Raw genomic sequence first — 23,032 nt, 5'->3', positions numbered from 1 at the left:
ACAAATTGGCAGTGGATACACCAAAATTTGTACAAATACTAAGTTGACCAAAATTAAAAAGTCACATCAACAACTAAAATAAAGATAATAAATGCCAATACCATTTTACACATCTTGAATTTGCACTATTGAGCATGGTACAAATTGCACTGTCTAATGACTCTCCACATAATGCATCACAGGAGAACTCCATGACCCTGGAGACCTTACAAGTCATGATAGATGCAGAGACCAGAAATAACTTCTTATACCACCACAATGGGCCTTCCAGGCCAGCCCATGTGGACTCTGACCAAGCTCAGAGCTAAAAATGCCCAAGAAGATGTATCAATGACACTCCACTGGAGACCTGAGGATGGGTGGTACTAGGTAGAAAATGCTGGTTCTAAACTAACAAAGCAAGACTTCAGTAAGTTCAGTAGCTCCCAATTCTATGGTCACTTTGTTTTCCCTTTTTTCAGTGGGACTACAATTTGAACTCAGAGATTTACACTTTCAAATCAGGCACTCTGCTGCTTGAGCCACACCTACAATTCATTTTGGTCTAGTTATTTTTGGAGATACAAGTCTCATGAACTATTTGGTCAGGATGGCCTCAAACTATGATCCTCCCAGTCTCAGTTTTCCAAGTGGCTAGCATTACAGGTGTGAGCCTCTGAAGCCCAGCATCTGGCTCATTATTGCAGGGAGTGGCACTGTTGGGAAGGGATGAATGGCACCTGGGATGCTGAGGGCTCTCATGACTGGTGGTGTGGAGGATTCTACTTCATGATAACTTTGCACCTCTGACTCCAAAGGTAGGTAAAATGTTGGTGGCTGGGCTTAGTGAAGAAAGAGAAATAGGAATGATGTGTGTTTTCTACCTTTGTGATGCTGAAACAATGATTAAGTAGGTAGAAATGATTCAGTTGTAAAGGATGTTCTCCTGGTAACAGATGTGCTTATTCAACCTGAATAACAGAAATCATGCATTTTGATCAACATCATTTGCTGAGAGCCATCTCACACTCAAAATGCATCACTGTGACTTTCTCAATGGTGGATCAACACTAAGGTGTGCTTTCTTTTCAGGTCAAGTATGCTCCACGTAATGAAGCACACAAGTACATCTCCCAATTCAGCAGCAAACTTGGCTTGCAGTGTATTGGTATGCATGAGAAAGGCATCACATTTAACAATAATCCAGACTTCTGGAAAGAAGTTTGGACTTTCTTTATGAAAGGTAAGCAGGAACATAGCTACATTCTTCTCTTTGGTCTATGGAAACCAAATTTTAAGTTGTGCTGATTTACAATTGAAACAATGATGAAGACTAACATTTTTATACCTTTCAATATATCAGACATTGTTCTAAGCACTTGATATTTTAACTCCACAGCAACTTCATGTGGTGAATACACTTATCACCTGCATTTTACAGTGAGAAAATGAAGATGTAAAAAGGTCAAGTAACATGCCCCAGGTTCCAACATTAGTAAGTGGTAGCCTTAGGATACAAACCCAGAGCCTACATTTGTAGCTGTCACACATCTTTTTCCTACTGTTGATTCATGAAGCAATGTCATGAACATGAGAAGAAGATGCACCTGTATACTCAGGGTCATCTCAACTATGAATTTCATGTGTCAGGGATATGTTTGATTTAAACATGACCAAACAATACACTTGCTGAATCACCACATGCTTTAAGAGAAAACAATTTATGAATGAAATTAGAGAATTTTAGGATACTGAGGGATCATATATTTATCTCTTCCAGGTTCTGAGTTTTAGAGTTGAGGAAATCAGTCCTAGAGAGGTTATGATTTTCACCCAAATGGCACAGCAAGTAATGGTTGAGCAGAGACCCAATTCTGGGTGTCCGTATCCAGTGGGTCCCCACTGTGCTATGTCATGCAAAAGCAAAGCTATTGAGGAATACACATAAAGAAAGATAATTGTGCCTGGGCAGTGATGGTGTCTGGAGCTAGGTGAGCTTTCGGTCTAACCCTGTACAACCTCTGTAGCCAACCCAGGCAGGCGCTCTACCACAGAAGTCACTGCACCAGCCCCGCAGCCAACATAGATGCCCTCCTGTGTGGCTGCTCAGACGGGGAGAAGCCAGACCTCTGCCTGTGCCTACCCAGGATTGAGCCCACCCTGCCAACAGAGCTTCCTACAACAAAGACCCAGCAGCAATTGGTTGTAGGCTCCAGTGTATTCCTTCCCTATGGCTGCTGTAACATTGTCACAAACTAAGCAATTAAAATGGCACATTTATTATCTTACAGTTCTGGAGGTCAAAAGTCTGACACAGGTCCTAATGCACCACCATGCAGGTGTTGACGAAGCTGCCTCTGGAGGCTCTAGGGGAGAACATTTGTCCTTGCCTTTCCAGGTTCTAGGGCCACCATTATTCCTTGGCTGGTGGCAGGAGTCCAGGCCTTTTCACCTAACATCCTCTGACACACCTTTTGTCATCATGTCTTTCCCTGACTTTGAATGCAGCTGGGAAATTTTTTCACTTTAAGGGACTCGTGTTGTTGCAGGAATCTCAAGCTGAAATATGGGACACTGAGACATTTAAACTGGAAGCAACATTTTATTGTACTGACACAGACTCAGTGGACTCATGTCCAAAGGCTGAGCCCTGAGAACAAAGGGGTCTCACCTTACATACCCTTGCAAGCAGGTAATGATATGTGACTTTCTACCTCTAGTGCTACATGACCTTTTACATGTTTAGAATTTTTAAGTTTTATCTGCTATACAATTCCTTCCTCTCTACTACTTTATCAGAACACAGGCCTGTCTGTTTCTTCTCTGGTCCTCCTCCTCCCTGCTATATCATTCCCCCTTTGTTGCTTGGACCCACCTAAGGTCAAAGAGCATCATCTTGATCTAAGGGTTTGTATTTCCATAGCATTATTACATGTGTGGCCATTTTCCTTTCTATAATGGCCTCCATAACTATCCTGATAGACCACAATACAAGGACAATCAAGCAGGGTAATAGTAAACATGCTCCCAGGACAAGACCTATCACTCCTATAAGGGTTTTGAAACCACCCAAGGCAAATAACCATCCTCCAAACAGGTCACTGGGAGTCCAGCCTCTCCAAGTCTGGACGGGACATGGGCAAGCTTTCTCATTCAGTCTGTGATTTTTTTTTCTATGACTTTTCCTTCATCATCAATCTGTAAGCAGCAGTTGCTTGGGTAAAACATTCCACAAACTCCTCCTTCAGCAAGCAAATAGTCTAAGGCCAAGCAGTTTTGATAGAGGCACTGTGCATCTTAGTGCTCTGTTTTGCCAGCCAATCAAGGGCCCTTGTGGTTTTATTAGTTATAATTTCAACAACAGCCTGGAGCCTTATGATGCAGTTGAGCATATATATTAAGATGCAATGCCACAGGACCCGTCTTCTGCCCAAGTGGCAGGACCATATACTGGATGATTCACTCAGGAGGCCAGTCATCATCTTTCCAATTGCCAATTTGTAAGGTGCCCTGTTTTTGTTTACTTAATCTTTCTTTACATATGGGGACTCCCATTTTTTCACCTTGCCTAAGGGGAAGCAAGAAAAAGATGGTCTGATTGAGCCTAGCATGCAAGACCCAAACCAGCTATTAGGTTGCACCGTATAAGCTTGCTTCCCACAGATCCAATATAGCTCCCTGGGTGCCCATCAATCTATGCTGGCAGTAAGATTGTTCCAAGTTTTCTGGAGATTAGAGAAGTTAGCCAGAGGGTGGGGGTGAGGTTCGGTATGGCTTGGGGCTCCCCACCATTGAGTCCCTTGGGCAGTGTCATTGTAAAACTTTTGCCCTAAACCTAAACCGGGGTGGAGAATTGGCCTTCTGGGCAGGAGATACAGTAATTCCTAATGATGGAAGTCTTTAGGAGCCAGACACCTTTTCTGTGTTTTGGGAAAGCGGTCTCATTAAAAGGCTCCTGTGGGTCCAGCTCCCTTGCTTCCCAAGGCCAATGTTCTCCCTCCACAAGCATAGCACAAAGTGACACTTATTGTCTGGACTATAGACTCAGCTAATGAGAGAAACAAGTTTTTGGCTTTGGCAGAGATGGGAAATTCATTCCTCATTTCCTCATAAAAGGAATGAAAAATGTGGTATGAGAAACTCTCATGGGTAATTGTGATGAGCCTGAAGTGTAGCAAAGTACCGGGATCCTCACCCTTTCCATTAATTAAAATGCCAGTTAACCTTCCAGTCTCCCAGCTGGGTTCACTGACATTGAAAATCATAAAATTTGCAGGGTTACAAAGTGCAGTCAGGTGTTTCCCCTCTCTGCAGAATGGCAGTGGTCCCCTTCTTTTGCCATGTTGCCCATAACACCCAGCCCCAATAAGGGCAGTAGAGCCCTTCAAAGGCTCACAACAACTGACGTGTGGGTTATTTTTTGAACACACATACTTTTCTTTCAGCCTACAGGCCCTCTCCCAGGCTAAGCCTCCACAGTAGCCCCAAATAGCAGCATTTTTTTATTTTGCAGCATACACATCAAAATATATGGACACAGGTTTGTTAAGGTTGCCAACCCTAATCCAGTTGATGAGGCTTTCAGCACTGTGAAAGCTTCAGACTTCTAGCCATTGCTATCAAGGGCAGTAAGTATGGTTGAAGCAAATATGCTGACTACCATGGGAACACACTGAATAGGAGGTATGGTTATGGGTGCATGACCCGATGACAGAGCTTGCACAGGAATAGTAAATATGGAAAAGGAAAGCTCTAGTGACAACACTTCCTGCCCAAGTAGTATGCATACATAGTCACAGGATGAGGGCTCCAGGGCCATGAAGGGAACCAGATCAGTAACAATAAATAGTAGTTATACATCCTGCCCAAAAGATACAGAAGACAGCTAATAAAAACTTTTCACCATGAGTCCAATCAGCAGGGGCAGTAGTTTCTGCCAAACCTATGGCAAAGACTAGGGTGAGAACTACAGCAACAGATACAGACAAGGGGTGACAATGCATTACAGTGAAATAACTGGTAAGGAAAACAGTCCCTTGGTCCCACTGGAGAGTCAACTCCTCAAGTTTCTTCTGTGCATAGACTACTCAGCTTCTACAGTGACTAGAACAGGGCTGCCATCCTGTCATTCGTGGTCTCCCAAGAAGTGTAGTTCTGTCAAGGAAGTGCACTGACATTCTAGAGAGTGATCTTACATGGTGAAGCTGGATCAGGGATGCACTCTCACTCGAGAAAAGCTGGCTTGACTCGGCTGTGATGGATCCAAAGTGCAGTCTCTGCTACTTGGACTGCAGTAGGAGTAGACAAAATAACAACAAAAGGGTGTCTCCAATGAGGCTTTAGTGGTTGGACATTCCATTCCTTTACCCAGACAGCATCACTTGGCCTGTAAGGGTGCATGGGAGTTGCCAGGCTGACAGGGAGTCTCTCCTGGATCCAGTCATTGATTTTTTGACAGAGTCAACCTGAGGGCCTGCATCTGCTGCCTCAAGATGAGGTCACCTATTTCCTTAAGGTCCCCCCTTATGCCTTTGATTAAGAAGAATGTGCATCCATAAAAGACTTCAAAGGGTGAGATGAGAGCCCTGTATGCTTTGTAGGGATAGACCTAACCCTTAGTAATACTATGGGTAATAATTGATTCCACTGCAGATGGCTCTCTTGACACAGTTTTCCTAACTGTTCATCTGCTTCACCTTTCCTGAACTCTGGGGTTGGTAGGCTGTATGCAACTTCCAGGTGATCCCTAAACCCTTACCCATAAGCTGTACCACCTCTACCACAAAGGCTGGCCCATTGTCCGACCCAATAGATACAGGTATTCCAAACTGAGGGATGCTTTCCTTTAATAGACATCTGGCCACCTCTTGGGCCTTTTCAATCGTGTGGGATCCACCCATCCTGAGAAGGTACAAACAAACACCAACAGATATTTGCATCCTTGAGCTAGTGACATTTCAGTGAAGTCCACAATCAAGTTTTCAAAAGGTTTTCCACCAACACTATGGGCACAAGGGGCACACTCTTGACCCTTGTCTGGGACTATATTTAGCACAGAAAGCACATCTCTCACGTGCTATCTTACTAATGCTGGGGAGCCTGGGAACATAAAAATGCTGGGCCAGGGTGGTCTCAAGGGCTGTTTGTCCTGAATGAGTTCCTTTGTGGAACTGCTTGACAAACATAGGAGCCAGCAACTCGGGTATGGCAATATGGCCATCAGCAAATTTCCACCACCTGTTTGGGAGAAAATTTCCCTCCTCAGACTTAAACCAGGCCTGTTTTTGTGTCATGAACCATGAGTCCTATTCAGCTAAGGGGCATGGGAACATGGCAGCTGGCAGAACAGTTGGGGCTGGCCCCCTTGTGAGGGCCACTTGTTTGGCCTCTTTGTCAGCTTTTCAGTTTCCCCAGGTGATTCTTGCATCCCCCTTCTGGTGCCCATGACAGTGTATAACCACCTCCTGTTTAGGGGCCCACACAGTGTCTAGCAGTTGGGGATTTCCTGCCCATACTTGGTATTTTTTCCTCCCAAGTTAACGAGTCCCCTCTCTTTATATAAGGCCCCATGGACATGAATGGTTTTGAAGGCATATTTAGAGTTAGTATAAATGTCTACTCATACTCTTGGAGCAAGCTGGAGTGCCCATGTGAGGGCGACAAGTTAAGCCTTTTGTGCAGAAATCCCAACTGGCAGCGGGTGAGCCTCAATAACTGCATCCAAAGTCATTACCACATAACTGGCAAAATGTGCGCTGTCCTGGACAAAGCTGCTGCCATCTGTGAAATATTCAACGTCCAGATTGCCAGTCAGCTGATTGGTTAGATAGGGCTGGCTCAAGAAAATCTCATCCATAACCTCTAAGTCATGCTCTTAGGGGCTGGAATCAGTTGGCAATAGAGTGGCCAGGTTGAGTGTCTTAACAACCTGCAGCTGGATGTGTGGATTTTCATGTAGCATACTCTGGTATTTGAACACCCAAGAAGTAGTCAGCAGATAATTTCCCTTATATTCCATAAGTGTCAGGATGGAGTGGGGAACCTGGACAGTGAGTTCTTGCCCTAGGGTGAGCTTGTCTGCTTCTGTCACCAGAAGCACGCAGACATGGTGACCACCCTCAGGAAATGGCATCAGGTTGTTTTGACAAGTAAGCCACCAGATGATGCTAGGAGCCCAGTATTTGAGTCAGGACCCCAATAACTGTTCCCTTTCACTCATGGACATACAAGATAAAGGGCTTCATCACATTCGGCAGACCTAGAGCAGGGACATTGGTGAATGCCTTCTTGATTTCTTTAAAGGCTTTCTCTTGTTCTCTCCCCCATACTAAAGGCTCTCATTCTCCCCACTTTGTGGATTCATAGAGGGTTTGGCCAAGAGGGAGTAGTTAGAGATCCAGATTCAACATAAACCTGCAGCTTCCAAAAACTCTAATTTGCCAGAAGGTTTTAGGGGCTGGGATGGAACATACAGCCTGTTTCCTTTCAGGGACAAGCCTGCATTGATCCTGGGACAGGTGAAAGCTGAGGTATTTGACAGAGTTTTGACAAATCTGGACCTTTTTCCTAAAGACTTTGCATCCTGCCTCCCATAAAAGAAAAAGGAGAAGGTGTGTCCCTTCCATACAGTCCTCCCGAGTTGGTCCAGCCAGCAGGAGGTCATCTATATAGTAGAGGCATGTGCAGCTGTGCTGGTCGGCTAAGGCTTTCAGGTTGGATGCTAAGGAAGTTCCAAAAATAGTGGGCGATTTTTTGAAACCTTGTGGCAACCAAGTCCAGGTTAGCTGTCTCTTCTCCCCATTGTTGGGATTTTCCCATTGGAAGGCAAAAATGGGCTGACTCTGTGGGGCCAGGCAGATGCAGAAGAATGCATCTTTAAGATCTAGGCAGGTTGGCTTGTGGAATGGCTCAAGTGGTGGAAGATCTAGGCAGGTAAAAAACTTTGCCTCAGCTGGGACAAGGCCTAAAAGCATGTATGGATTTGGGATTATGAAGTACAAAGTGACAGTTGCTGAATTTACTGCCCATTGATCCTGAACTGGCCTGAAATCCTCAGCCCCTGGTTTCTGGACTGGTAATAAGGGGGTGTTCCAAGATGACTGAAAAGGCCAGAGGATCCCATATTTTAAGAGTCTGTCAAAGTGTTTTTGAATTCTGATCTGGACCTTGCAAGGCATGAAGTACACTTTCTGGTTTATGGGGATGACTCCAGCTTTAATTCCACCATTACTGGGGACACATTTTGGGCCAGACCTGGGGGATATATCTTCAGCCTATACACTAGGAATCTTGAAGGGAAGTTTAGGAATTTCAGTAGGCCTCCTCTCAGGGGCATAGAGCCTCCATTCCTCTTCTTGTGCAACTGTGAGATTAGAGTCCTTGCCTCAGGTCCTCTCAACTTTAATACTGCTGTGTCATCCAAATCAAAAGTTATCTGCTGTGCCTTCAGTTTGCATAACAAGTCCCTGCCATCAGGCCCACAGGACAATCAGGGAAACAGAGGAATTCATGCCTTACTTCCTGATTCCCAAGATTTCATTGTCTAGCAATTAAGAAGGGGTGGCAGACTTGGACCCCTGTAACCTCTATAATAGTTGTATGCTTATTGGAAAGAGGGCCCATTGATTGGGTCACAACTGAGTGTTTAGCACGTGCATCCACCTTGAAATCAATGGGATGGCCCCCTATTTTCATTCGGACCATAGGCTCCTGGGAGCCTAGCAGAATGGAGCCCAGTCTGTCTTAATCCTCCTCATAGCCTTCCAGGCCTGCCAGATCGACAATTTTCCCCCCAGAGGCTGGCTCCCCTGCAGGCAGACTGATATTTTCCTTCAAAAATTTGGCCTCTGCCTCTGATCTGGGGGGCCTTTTGGGAGTCCCTGACCTGTTGGGGACATTTATTCTTCCAGTGCCCTTCCTGACAACAGTAGGCATATTGATTTTGCCCCAGTTCCTCCCTAGTGCAGAGGTGCCTTGGAGGCATCTGCTGCTGTCCTCGAGGATTGCCTCTGCCTCTGCCTGGATTGTCTCGCTGAGGCCCATAAGACTGTCCAGCAAGGGCTACTGCAAGAAGGTCCACTTTCCTTTTCATTTTCCCGTCAGCCTCCTGCCTAGCTTCCCGATCTTGTGTAACAAAAACCTTTGTTGCCACCTCCAGAAGCTAGCTTGTGTTCATTCCAGTGAATCCATCCAATTTCTGCAATTTTCACCCTATGTCCCCCTGAGCCTGACCAACAAAAGCGGCATGAATCATCTGCTGGTTTTCAGTGGCTTCTGGGTCAAATGGGGTGTACAAACGGAAAGCCTCACATAAGCACTCATAGAACTGGCTGGGATTCTCATCTGGCCCTTGGAAGGTTTCTGATTATTTTTTTTTATTCATATGTGCATACAAGGCTTGGTTCATTTCTTCCCCCTGCCCCCACCCCCTCCCTTACCACCCACTCCGCCCCCTCCCTCTCCCCCCACTCAATACCCAGCAGAAACTATTTTGCCCTTATTTCTAATTTTGTTGTAGAGAGAGTATAAGCAATAATAGGAAGGAACAAGGGGTTTTGCTGGTTGAGATAAGGATAGCTATACAGGGCATTGACTCACATTGATTTCCTGTGCGTGGGTGTTACCTTCTAGATTAATTCTTTTTGATCTAACCTTTTCTCTAGTACCTGTTCCCCTTTTCCTATTGGCCTCAGTTGCTTTTAAGGTATCTGCTTTAGTTTCTCTGCGTTAAGGGCAACAAATGCTAGCTAGTTTTTTAGGTGTCTTACCTATCCTCACTCCTCCCTGTGTGCTCTTGCTTTTATCATGTGCTCAAAGTCCAAACCCATTGTTGTGTTTGCCCTTGATCTAATGTCCACATATGAGGGAGAACATACGATTTTTGGTCTTTTGGACCAGGCTAACCTCACTCAGAATGATGTTCTCCAATTCCATCCATTTACCAGCGAATGATAACATTTCATTCTTCTTCATGGCTGCATAAAATTCCATTGTGTATAGATACCACATTTTCTTAATCCATTCGTCAGTGCTGGGGCATCTTGGCTGTTTCCATAACTTGGCTATTGTGAATAGTGCCGCAATAAACATGGGTGTGCACGTGCCTCTGGAGTAACAGTCCTTTGGGTATATCCCCAAGAGTGGTATTGCTGGATCAAATGGTAGATTGATGTCCAGCTTTTTAAGTAGCCTCCAAATTTTTTTCCAGAGTGGTTGTACTAGTCTACATTCCCACCAACAGTGTAAGAGGGTTCCTTTTTCCCCCCCGCATCCTCGCCAACACCTGTTGTTGGTGGTGTTGCTGATGATGGCTATTCTAACAGGGGTGAGGTGGAATCTTAGCGTGGTTTTAATTTGCATTTCCTTTATTGCTAGAGATGGTGAGCATTTTTTCATGTGTTTTCTGGCCATTTGAATTTCTTCTTTTGAGAAAGTTCTGTTTAGTTCACTTGCCCATTTCTTTATTGGTTCATTAGTTTTGGGAGAATTTAGTTTTTTAAGTTCCCTGTATATTCTGGTTATCAGTCCTTTGTCTGATGTATAGTTGGCAAATATTTTCTCCCACTCTGTGGGTGTTCTCTTCAGTTTAGAGACCATTTCTTTTGATGAACAGAAGCTTTTTAGTTTTATGAGATCCCATTTATCTATGCTATCTCTTAGTTGCTGTGCTGCTGGGGTTTCATTGAGAAAGTTCTTACCTATACCTACTAACTCCAGAGTATTTCCTACTCTTTCTTGTATCAGCTTAAGAGTTTGGGGTCTGATATTAAGATCCTTGATCCATTTTGAGTTAATCTTGGTATAGGGTGATATACATGGATCAAGTTTCAGTTTTTTGCAGACTGCTAACCAGTTTTCCCAGCAGTTTTTGTTGAAGAGGCTGCTATTTCTCCATCGTATATTTTTAGCTCCTTTGTCAAAGATAAGTTGTGTGGCTTCATATCTGGGTCCTCTATTCTGTTCCACTGGTCTTCATGTCTGTTTTTGTGCCAGTACCATGCTGTTTTTATTGTTATTGCTTTGTAATATAGTTTGAAGTCAGGTATTGTGATACCTCCTGCGTTGTTCTTTTGACTGAGTATTGCCTTGGCTATTCGTGGCCTCTTGTGTTTCCACATAAATTTAACAGTAGATTTTTCAATCTCTTTAATGAATGTCATTGGAATTTTGATGGGAATTAAGCAAAGAGAAAAACCACTTGATCATCTCAATAGATGCAGAAAAAGCCTTTGATAAGATCCAACATCATTTCATGATAAAAGCTCTAAGAAAACTAGGAATAGAAGGAAAGTTCCTCAACATTATAAAAGCTATATATGACAAACCTACAGCCAGCATTATACTTAATGGAGAAAAACTAAAACCATTCCCTCTAAAATCAGGAACCAGACAAGGATGCCCGCTATCTCCACTCCTATTCAACATAGTACTGGAAGTCCTAGCCAGAGCAATTAGGCAAGAAGAAGGAATAAAAGGAATACAAATAGGTAAAGAAACTGTCAAAATATCCCTATTTGCAGACGACATGATCCTATACCTTAAAGACCCAAAAAACTCTACTCAGAAGCTTCTAGACATCATCAATACCTATAGCAAGGTAGCAGGATATAAAATCAACATAGAAAAATCATTAGCATTTCTATACACTAACAATGAGCAAACTGAAAAAGAATGTATGAAAACAATTCCGTTTACAATAGCCTCAAAAAAAATCAAATACCTAGGTGTAAACCTAACAAAAGATGTGAAAGACCTCTACAAGGAAAACTATACACTTCTGAAGAAAGAGATTGAGGAAGACTATAGAAAGTGGAGAGATCGCTCATGCTCATGGATTGGTAGAATCAACATAGTAAAAATGTCGATACTCCCAAAAGGCTTCTGATTTTTTGCTCATATTCATGGCTTTTTTTTCCCTCCTTCCTTCATGCTTCCCAATAATGCCTTCTGATACCGTTCAAGTCTTTGGTAATCTTAGCTATTATCGGGGTCCCAATGGGGGTCTTCTTCAGGGAACTGGGCCTGACCATATATTTGAGCATTTGGAGTGCCCTCAGGGGCATGATGTTCTAACCACTTTTGAGCTGCCATCGTTACACAGCTTCACTCTTCAGTATTGAATAGAGTCAGGAGAAGCAGTTCACAGTCTGTCCAGGTGGGTTTGTGAGTCTGGATGATAGACTGCATCAAATCAATCAGAGCCTGAGGCCTTTCCATGAAGGAGGGGGTATGGGTTTTCCAGTTGAGGAGGTTTGTGGTGGTAAAGGGCTGATAGACAAGTACCCATCCTCATCCTCATAGGCCTTCTGGGTCATAATACAGAGGGTTCTCGGCTTTCCTCAGAGGCATCTGCAGGGCAAGTGGGAATCCGAGGAGAGGAGGGGCCCTGGTGGAGACTGGTCAGATGTTCCCAATTGAGTGAGGGATGTGGGGTGAGCACTGGTGGACTTGGAGTGGGTATAGAGTCCACAGAACTCAGGGAAGTCAGGGGAGTTGAGGCCCCAGTGCCTCCAAACCAGATTTTACAGGTGTGACTGTCCTGTCCCTTGAGTTTCCACATCCAGTGTCAGAGGTGGGGGTGCAGAACTGGGCACTGGTGACAGAGGCGGATAGAGTGGCACATAGGGTGGTGGTATGTCCTCAGGCTCCTCAGCTAGTATAGGCTCCTTTGCTTTTTCTCTACACTTGGAAGCTGCGGCCACCCTAGCTACCATAATTCCACAGACCTCTTCCAGACAAGGCCTTAGCCATGTGGGCCAGCTAAAGACAGCATCCTGCCAGCAATCAGGATGTCCAGGCCTCCCTACAATTACTCTATAAACTTCATTAACCACAGTTTTACCTAGTGACCCTTCCAGGGGCCACCCTACACCAAAAGCAAGCCAATCCACTTCACAAAGGGCCTTAAACTTGTTAGGAGTTAACTTAACTCGATAGTCCCCATTAAATCCCTTTTTAAAGTTTTTAAACATACACTCCAAGGAGGTGTTTTTACTCTGATTTTCATCCATTTCCTCCTATTACCAGATGGCAACAGACACAGAGGAGTAAGGATCTTGAAAGAGCACTTACTTCATAAGTCTCCAGCCACTCCCCTCACAGGGATTTAGGCATCCATATAAACCCCAGACCAGAGGCCCTGTCAGGGCTCACCCTTGACCATATAAATTCACCACAGACCTACAGATCAGGACTTCTCACTCACTCTGCAGCTGAGTTGCATCTCAGGCTCACACTTTCATACACTTTCACACAGCATAGTACATCCATGCCACTCCCTGAACCTGAGAGACATGGTTTCACCCCAAAAGGTGGTTACTAGTGGTCTCTGGGAGATGACCAGTCTCCCCTTCTGCCTCCTGCACAGGCCTGAATTAGAACCCAGGTTTTTACCAGTCTGACAGGTGGTGCTCCCCCTACCCCACTGGTTCCTGTGCCTCACCCAGTTTTGTTGTGCATCCGAGGCCTTCACTTGCAGGGAGGAAGATTCCCTTCTCCAGATCAAGCTGTCTATTGGCACCTGGTAGGATCTTCCCCCAGCAGTCCGGGGGATTCACCCTGGTGACAAGGAAGGTGACAAATCACCCTCTCCGCAATCCCAGCAAATGAGCCCCCAAGAAATGTTGCAGGAATCTCAACCTCAGATACAGGACACTGAGGCAGTTTAACAGGAAGCAATGTTTTACTGTGCCAGCACAAACTCAGAAGACTCATGTCCAAAGGCTGAGCCCCAAGAACGAAGGGTTCTCACCTTACATACCCTTGCAAGCAGGTTACAGAAGCAAAAAGCAAGGTCTAACCCATATATGGTTACATGCAATTCTACAGGGTATTTCACCCGATTGATATGCGACCTCTAGTGCTACATGACTTTCTACATGTTTAGAATTTTTAAGTTTTATCTCTCTGCTATGCCATCCATCCCTCTATACTACCTTATCAGAACACAGGCCTGTCTTTCTTCTCTGGTCCTTGTCCTCCCTGCTACAATGTGATTATTTTGGATCCACCACAATAATCCACAATGATCTCTCCAGGTTCTTCACTTGAACCACATCTGCCAACTCCTTTTTTTGCCATGTAACATATTAATGAATTCTGGGGTGTAGGACATAGACAATTTTGGAGAGTGACTTTTATGCCTACCATTCATATTGGGGCAGATCAACCTCCTTGTGCTTTATAAAACTGCAGAATGGATTAATGAACAAAGTACAGAACTTGGAATACAGGTTGGAAGTTTAAAATCCCAGTGTTGCCATAACTAGCTATAGGACCTTTTGCAAGTCACTTAGCCTCTATGCAATTCATTCTCTTATCCACAGAACTTGATAATATTATAGAACTTGTACTCCAAGGCTATTGAGAAGAACAAATGAAATAATGGTGTAAGATCCCATAGAAATATAAATTGCATTTTACTTTGGCATTTGACCAAGGTTTGTTAGGAATATGTTCACTGGCATTTTGGTATGTAGGAATAATTAACTTTCACATACCAATATCTTCTACCCTAGGCTAGGGATATAGTTTAGTGGTAGATAACTTACCTAGCATGCACAAGGCCCTGGCTTCAGTCTCCTGCACCAAAAAACAAACAAAATGATGGGAAGACCCACTCTTTCAATATCCTCTACTATGACATGCACAAGTAATAAAATCTCTAAACAATTTGTGAACAAGCTACTGTCTTCATCATTGAACTAGGTGTCAAGCCTACAATGTCAAATAGGCATGGTCCCTGCCCTTGAGAATCAGGTGATGCAGTGACTGAGCAAGGTGGGAAGTGGCAGGCCAGCACCTCACCAAATACTGCCTAGGTGACAATGGTAATGGGAGAGGAATGCATAGAGCTGTGGAGCACAGACACATCAGCCATGTCAAGTCACCAAGGGGTCAGAGAGACTTTTCAGAGTAGTGGATGCTTATTATGAGTTTTGAAAGAAGTTTAAAAAAAACCCAATGAAGAAAGTGTGATAAACACAGACTCCATGGGAGTAAAGATTAGGATATTCAAGCAGAGCAGATAGATCAACATGTCATATTCAGGGACCAGTTAGTTGTCCCTGGTGCCCAGCATGGACACATGAAGGGATGAGGTGGAGGGGAGGGTGACATCACCAAAGACCCTTCTGTTAACTCAAAGAGTTGATCTTATCTCAATCACTAAAGATTTTGAGCAAAATGACTTGAACATATTTATGTCTTCAAAAAAACCCTCTTGTAGCAGAATCAATGGCTAAGTGGAAGGAAATATAACTATGAGCAATAAAAACAGGGGCCACTGCAGTGACACAGGTGGATGGAGGGGAGGACACAGATCCACAGAATGTTAAAAGAGAAGTTACAGTACTTGGAAATTAGTGAAGATATCTTTGTGAATCCTTAAATTATCCCTTGATATTCAACGTCAAATTTTCTATTGAAAATGCTACAGAAATGGAGCCAATTAAATGCCAAAAATATTTTGCTTATTGAAAAGTTCACTGTGGTACCTGACATGTTGATAACCAATGAGAATCCTAAGCCTTTCTTGATGAACCTCCTATTAGATTAGATTTCTTGTTGATTTTCATGCTATAGTAGAAAGTTTGGGGCAGATTTTGTTATCTAATCAGCAGTATGAATGAAAGTATTAAATTTCTAGGTTTCTGTAGAGAAACAGTTAAACACCACTTAGGAAATGGCTCTTCCTGGGAGATGGTTTGAGGTGCGTAAATAATACTTGTTTCCTGCAACTGCCAAAACAGTTGTCTATGTAGATGGAATCTGATTATGTACTCAATTTGCTTTTGACTTACTGTACTTTTTTAATTTTAAAAATTAAATCATCATTCCAAGATGGCGGCTAGAGGTAGGAAGCAGAAAGCGACCCTCCTATAGTGAAATCTTGGAGAGACGCTGGAGACACACTTTGCAGGCATAATCACCGAGAAAAGGCATAACTTTGACTCCTCCACATCTCCAGCCGGCGCAGAGAATCTCCACTTCACGTTAAACGGAGAAGCGAGGAGGCCCCCGGGCCGCCAGTGGCCGGCGCCCATACGGCTTGGGAAGACTCGGACCAGGTGAGCTTCGCGGTACCGCGGTTCCCCCACAGACAAGCCTGGGCCAGAGCAGCATAGCCCCCTGGACAGACTGACCTCCACCCGGGAAAAAAAGAGAAACTGAGTACTAAGCAATAAGAACAGTTAAGACACGCAGGAAGGAGGGTGGGGCGCCCTGAGCGCTGAAGATTGGGGGAAGGGAATCCTTCCCGGGACTGGAAATAAATGAGCCGGGCGGGCCGGAGAGGCTCTGGCGGGAGCGGGGCGCGCCAGCAACCAGGAGCAGGGACGCTTGTGAGAGGAGGGAAGACCCACTTCCCACGTGAACTGTAAATAAACACGCAGGCCTGACAACGCGGGGCAGTGTCGCCTTTCCCAGTGCTTGGAAAGGGAAAAGCCTGTAGCAGAGGCCCCCCTCCCCCGCACAGGAGAACTCTGAGCAAACAAAGCCTGTGGGACCAGGTGAGTGCTAGCTCACCCCAGAGATCTGCATAAATAACGCCGCCAGCTACAGGCTGAGAGCAGCAGGCAGGCAAGCCACAGTTGCAGACACCACTCTCAGAACTGCCTCCAGATGCCTTTTTTTTCTTTTTCTCCCTACCTTTGATGAGAGAACCGAATTACACCTGCAAGCCGAAAAACTTACTGAAACTGTATTGCATTTGAACTGGGGACACTTGGTGGGGCTTTTTTTTTTATTCTTCTGTGTGTGTGTGAGTGTAGTTTTGTTCTACTTTATGCATCCCCTTTGATGAGACAACTACAGAACAACATCTGAGGCACCAACTCCAGGACTGGAGATTGAGACGGACATCCAAATTATTAAGACTGAAATTGCATTGCATATAAACTTGGAAGTTTTTTGGTTTTTTGGTTTTTTTTGTTTTTTTTAATTTTCTATTTTCCATTTTACTTTAATTCATTTTTATAAATAGATATTACTCTCATATACTTATTTTTTATTTTTTTTATCTTTGATTTTCAATCCTCTCTCTGTCACTCTATTGTCTGTTCAGCTTACTGTCGATTAGTACACTAACACTCCCTGTTTATACCTTTGAAACTCTCTTGTCTGATACCTTGTTCTGCTTTCTCCCTCTTGTCTGTATATTTGTTTTCCCCTTTTCTTTAACTTCTTGCTTTCCATCTCAGCTCACTCTTCCATTCTCAATATTACCATTGTTATTATTACAAGCTAGAAAATACTTAATTACACACAGTACAGGGACAGTAACAACACCAAGGACAATGACAGGAAGACAGAAAAAACAAGGAAACCAGTTTCCCCACAGCAAAAAATTAGTACAGGAACCAGAGGGGAATGAAGAGAACAGAAACTCAGAGCCAGACTCCAACAAAATGAAGATAAACTATGCCAAAGGACCCAATGAAGCCTACAAGAATAATTTAAAAGAAGACATACTACAAGTACTCAATGAGAATTTTATAGAGATGATACTGGATAGGGTCAACCAAAATGTACAGGAGACACTCAAGAAATTCCAAGACAATAAAAATAGAGAATTTGAAAAAGCAAAAGAAGAAATAAAGGAAACCATAGAAGCACTGTATAAACAACAAAATGAAAGAGAGAACACAATGAATAAATGGATAAATGAACTCAGGACAAAAATAGACAACAATAAAGAAGAAAACAGCCAGGATATGGAAAACCTCAGAAAAAAGAACAAAACAGAACTGCATAACAAAACGGAAGGCCAATCCAGCAGAATAGAACAAACAGAAGACAGAATCTCAGAACTTGAAGATGAAATGGTAATTAAAGGAAAAACTGAAGAACTACTAATTAAACAACTCAAGACCTGTGAAAAGAAAATGCAAGAAATCACCGACTCCATCAAAAGACCAAACTTGAGAATCATGGGCATCGAAGAAGGAGAAGAGGTGCAAGCGAAGGGAATGCGTAATATATTCAACAAAATAATAACGGAAAATTTCCCAAATCTAGAGAAAGATATTCCCATACAAATGCAAGAGGCCTCCAGGACACCAAACAGACCAGATCAAAATAGAACTACTCCACGACATATCATCATTAAAACAACAAGTTCAGAAACTAAGGAAAGAATATTGAAGGCTGCAAGAGAGAAAAAACAAGTAACATACAAAGGTAAACCCATCAAAATCACAGCAGACTTCTCAACAGAAACATTAAAAGCAAGAAGAGCGTGGGGTGAGATCTTCCGGGCACTGAATGAAAATAACTTCAACCCCAGGATACTCTACCCAGCAAAGCTATCATTCAAAATAGATGGAGCAATAAAAGTCTTCCACGATAAGCATAAACTAAAACAATATGTGACCACAAAGCCACCATTACAAAAGATTCTGCAAGGGATCCTGCACACAGAAAGTGACACCCAACTTAACCATGAAAAGGCAGGCAGCACCAAACCACAGGATAAGAAAAAGCAAGACAGTAGAGAGTAACATCAAGTTAGGTACACACAATCAAACCTTCAAACAACTAAGATAACTAAATGGCAGGAATCACCACATACCTATCAGTACTAACACTTAATGTTAATGGACTTAATTCACCCATCAAAAGACACCGTTTGACAAAATGGATTAAAAAAGAAGATCCAACAATTTGTTGCTTACAGGAGACTCATCTCACCGACAGAAATAAGCATATGCTTAGGATGAAAGGCTGGAAGAAGATTTACCAAGCCAATGGCCCCCGAAAACAAGCAGGAGTAGCAATACTTATCTCTGACAAAGTAGACTTCAAACCTACATTGATCAAACGAGATAAAGAAGGACATTCCATACTAATAAAAGGGGAAATAGACCAAAAGGAAATAATAATCATCAATCTGTACGCACCCAATGTCAACGCACCCAATTTCATCAAACATACCCTGAAAGACCTAAAAGCATATATAAACGCCAACACAGTGGTTGTGGGAGACTTTAACACTCCATTATCATCAATAGATAGGTCATCCAAACAAAAACTCAATAAAGAAATCCAAGATCTAAAATATGCAATAGATCAAGTGGACCTACTAGATGTCTACAGAACATTTCATCCAACCTCTACACAATATACATTCTTCTCAGCAGCCCATGGAACCTTCTCCAAAATAGATCATATCCTAGGGCACAAAGCAAGCCTCAGCAAATATAAGAAAATAGAAATAATACCGTGCATACTATCTGACCACAATGCAGTAAAAGTAGAACTCAACAACAAAAGTAAAGACAAAAAACATGCAAACAGCTGGAAACTAAATAACTCATTACTTAATGAAGAATGGATCATCGATTCAATAAAAGAAGAAATTAAAAAGTTCCTAGAAGTCAATGAAAATGAAAACACAACCTACCAGAACCTATGGGACACAGCTAAGGCAGTCTTGAGAGGAAAGTTTATAGCCATGAGTGCATATATTAAAAAGATTGAAAGATCCCAAATCAATGACCTAATGATACATCTCAAACTCCTAGAAAAACAAGAACAAGCAAATCCCAAAACAAATAGAAGGAGAGAAATAATAAAAATAAGAGCTGAAATCAACGAAATAGAAACCAAAAAAACCATACAAAGAATTAATGAAACAAAAAGTTGGTTCTTTGAAAAAATAAACAAGATTGATAGACCCCTGGCAAACCTGACTAAAATGAGGAGAGAAAAAACCCAAATTAGTAGAATCAGGAATGCAAAAGGGGAGATAACAACAAACACCATGGAAGTCCAGGAAATCATCAGAGACTACTTTGAGAACCTATATTCAAATAAATTTGAAAATCTAAAAGAAATGGACAGATTTCTAGATACATATGATCATCCAAAACTGAACCAAGAGGAAATTAATCACCTGAATAGACCTATAACACAAAATGAAATTGAAGCAGCAAACAAGAGTCTCCCCAAAAAGAAAAGTCCAGGACCTGATGGATTCTCTGCTGAATTCTATCAGACCTTTAAAGAAGAACTGATACCAACCCTCCTTAAACTGTTCCATGAAATAGAAAGGGAAGGAAAACTGCCAAACACATTTTATGAAGCCACTATTACACTTATCCCAAAACCAGGCAAAGACACCTCCAAAAAGGAGAACTATAGGCCAATCTCCTTAATGAACATTGATGCAAAAATCCTCATAAAAATAATGGCAAATCGAATTCAGCAACACATCAAAAAGATTATTCACCACGACCAGGTAGGCTTCATCCCAGGGATGCAGGGGTGGTTCAACATACGAAAATCAATAAACGTAATAAACCACATTAACAGAAGCAAAGACAAAAACCACTTGATCATCTCAATAGATGCAGAAAAAGCCTTTCATAAGATCCAACATCATTTCATGATAAAAGCTCTAAGAAAACTAGGAATAGAAGGAAAGTTCCTCAACATTATAAAAGCTATATATGACAAACCTACAGCCAGCATTATACTTAACGGAGAAAAATTAAAACCATTCCCTCTAAAATCAGGAACCAGACAAGGATGCCCACTATCTCCACTCCTATTCAACATAGTACTGGAAGTCCTAGCCAGAGCAATTAGGCAAGAAGAAGGAATAAAAGGAATACAAATAGGTAAAGAAACTGTCAAAATATCCCTATTTGCAGACGACATGATCCTATACCTTAAAGACCCAAAAAACTCTACTCAGAAGCTTCTAGACATCATCAATAGCTATAGCAAGGTAGCAGGATATAAAATCAACATAGAAAAATCATTAGCATTTCTATACACTAACAATGAGCAAATGGAAAAAGAATGTATGAAAACAATTCCATTTACAATAGCCTCAAAAAAAATCAAATACCTAGGTGTAAACCTAACAAAAGATGTGAAAGACCTCTACAAGGAAAACTATACACTTCTGAAGAAAGAGATTGAGGAAGACTATAGAAAGTGGAGAGATCTCCCATGCTCATGGATTGGTAGAATCAACATAGTAAAAATGTCTATACTCCCAAAAGTAATCTACATGTTTAATGCAATTCCCATCAAAATTCCAATGACATTCATCAAAGAGATTGAAAAATCTACTGTTAAATTTATATGGAAACACAAGAGGCCACGAATAGCCAAGGCAATACTCAGTCAAAAGAACAATGCAGGAGGTATCACAATACCTGACTTCAAACTATATTACAAAGCAATAATAATAAAAACAACATGGTACTGGCACAAAAACAGACATGAAGACCAGTGGAACAGAATAGAGGATCCAGATATGAAGCCACACAACTATAAGCAACTTATCTTTGACAAAGGAGCTAAAAATATACGATGGAGAAATAGCAGCCTCTTCAACAAAAACTGCTGGGAAAACTGGTTAGCAGTCTGCAAAAAACTGAAACTAGATCCATGTATATCACCCTATACCAAGATTAACTCAAAATGGATCAAGGATCTGAATATCAGACCCCAAACTCTTAAGTTGATACAAGAAAGAGTAGGAAATACTCTGGAGTTAGTAGGTATAGGTAAGAACTTTCTCAATGAAACCCCAGCAGCACAGCAACTAAGAGATAGCATAGATGAATGGGACCTCATAAAACTAAAAAGCTTCTGTTCATCAAAAGAAATGGTCTCTAAACTGAAGAGAACACCCACAGAGTGGGAGAAAATATTTGCCAACTATACATCAGACAAAGGACTGATAACCAGAATATACAGGGAACTTAAAAAACTAAATTCTCCCAAAACTAATGAACCAATAAAGAAATGGGCAGGTGAACTAAACAGAACTTTCTCAAAAGAAGAAATTCAAATGGCCAGAAAACACATGAAAAAATGCTCACCATCTCTAGCAATAAAGGAAATGCAAATTAAAACCACACTAAGATTCCACCTCACCCCTGTTAGAATAGCCATCATCAGCAACACCACCAACAACAGGTGTTGGCGAGGATGCGGGGAAAAAGGAACCCTCTTACACTGTTGGTGGGAATGTAGACTAGTACAACCACTCTGGAAAAAAATTTGGAGGCTACTTAAAAAGCTGGACATCAATCTACCATTTGATCCAGCAATACCACTCTTGGGGATATACCCAAAAGACTGTTACTCCAGAGGCACCTGCACATCCATGTTTATTGCGGCACTATTCACAATAGCCAAGTTATGGAAACAGCCAAGATGCCCCAGCACTGACGAATGGATTAAGAAAATGTGGTATCTATACACAATGGAATTTTATGCAGCCATGAAGAAGAACGAAATGTTATCATTCGCTGGTAAATGGATGGAATTGGAGAACATCATTCTGAGTGAGGTTAGCCTGGCTCAAAAGACCAAAAATCGTATGTTCTCCCTCATATGTGGACATTAGATCAAGGGCAAACACAACAAGGGGATTGGACTATGAGCACATGATAAAAGCGAGAGCACACAAGGGAGGGGTGAGGATAGGTAAGACACCTAAAAAACTAGCTAGCATTTGTTGCCCTTAATGCAGAGAAACTAAAGCAGATACCTTAAAGCAACTGAGGCCAATAGGAAAAGGAGACCAGGAACTAGAGAAAAGGTTAGATTAAAAAGAATTAACCTAGAAGGTAACACCCACGCACAGGAAATCAATGTGAGTCAATGCCCTGTATAGCTGTCCTTATCTCAACCAGCAAAACCCCTTGTTCCTTCCTATTATTGCTTATACTCTCTCTACAACAAAATTAGAGATAAGGGCAAAATAGTTTCTGCTGGGTATTGAGGGGGGGAGCGGGAGGGGGTGGAGTGGGTGGTAAGGGAGGGGGTGGGGGCAGGGGGCAGAAACAATAAAAACAAAACAAAAAAAAAAATTAAATCATGTCTGTGTCAAGTATAATGAATAATATTACACTTTTCTAAAAGTAGGAAATGTGGCTTCAAGCTTTTGGTTACAGAGGCAAGTCATAGGGTGGAAATTTTCATATTCCTCTTCACACTTTTCTGTTTTCTACAAGCAGGCACTTACCTTCATGGTTGAAAATGAATGAATATTATTTTAAACTATTGAAATGTAAACTTTCCTTCATGCTCT

At 42.3% G+C, this 23,032-nt stretch overlaps 1 pseudogene; it reads left to right on the top strand.

The window, feature by feature from the left end:
• The first annotated feature begins 258 nt into the window (after window positions 1–258).
• The window catches only part of LOC109702847 (aromatase-like), a 41,843-nt pseudogene continuing 19,069 nt past the window's right edge, over window positions 259–23,032 (top strand).

This window comes from Castor canadensis, chromosome 2, assembly GCF_047511655.1.
Source record: "Castor canadensis chromosome 2, mCasCan1.hap1v2, whole genome shotgun sequence".
Classification (NCBI taxonomy): Eukaryota; Metazoa; Chordata; class Mammalia; order Rodentia; family Castoridae; genus Castor; species Castor canadensis.
This window is presented reverse-complemented; position numbering and strand designations above follow the sequence as displayed.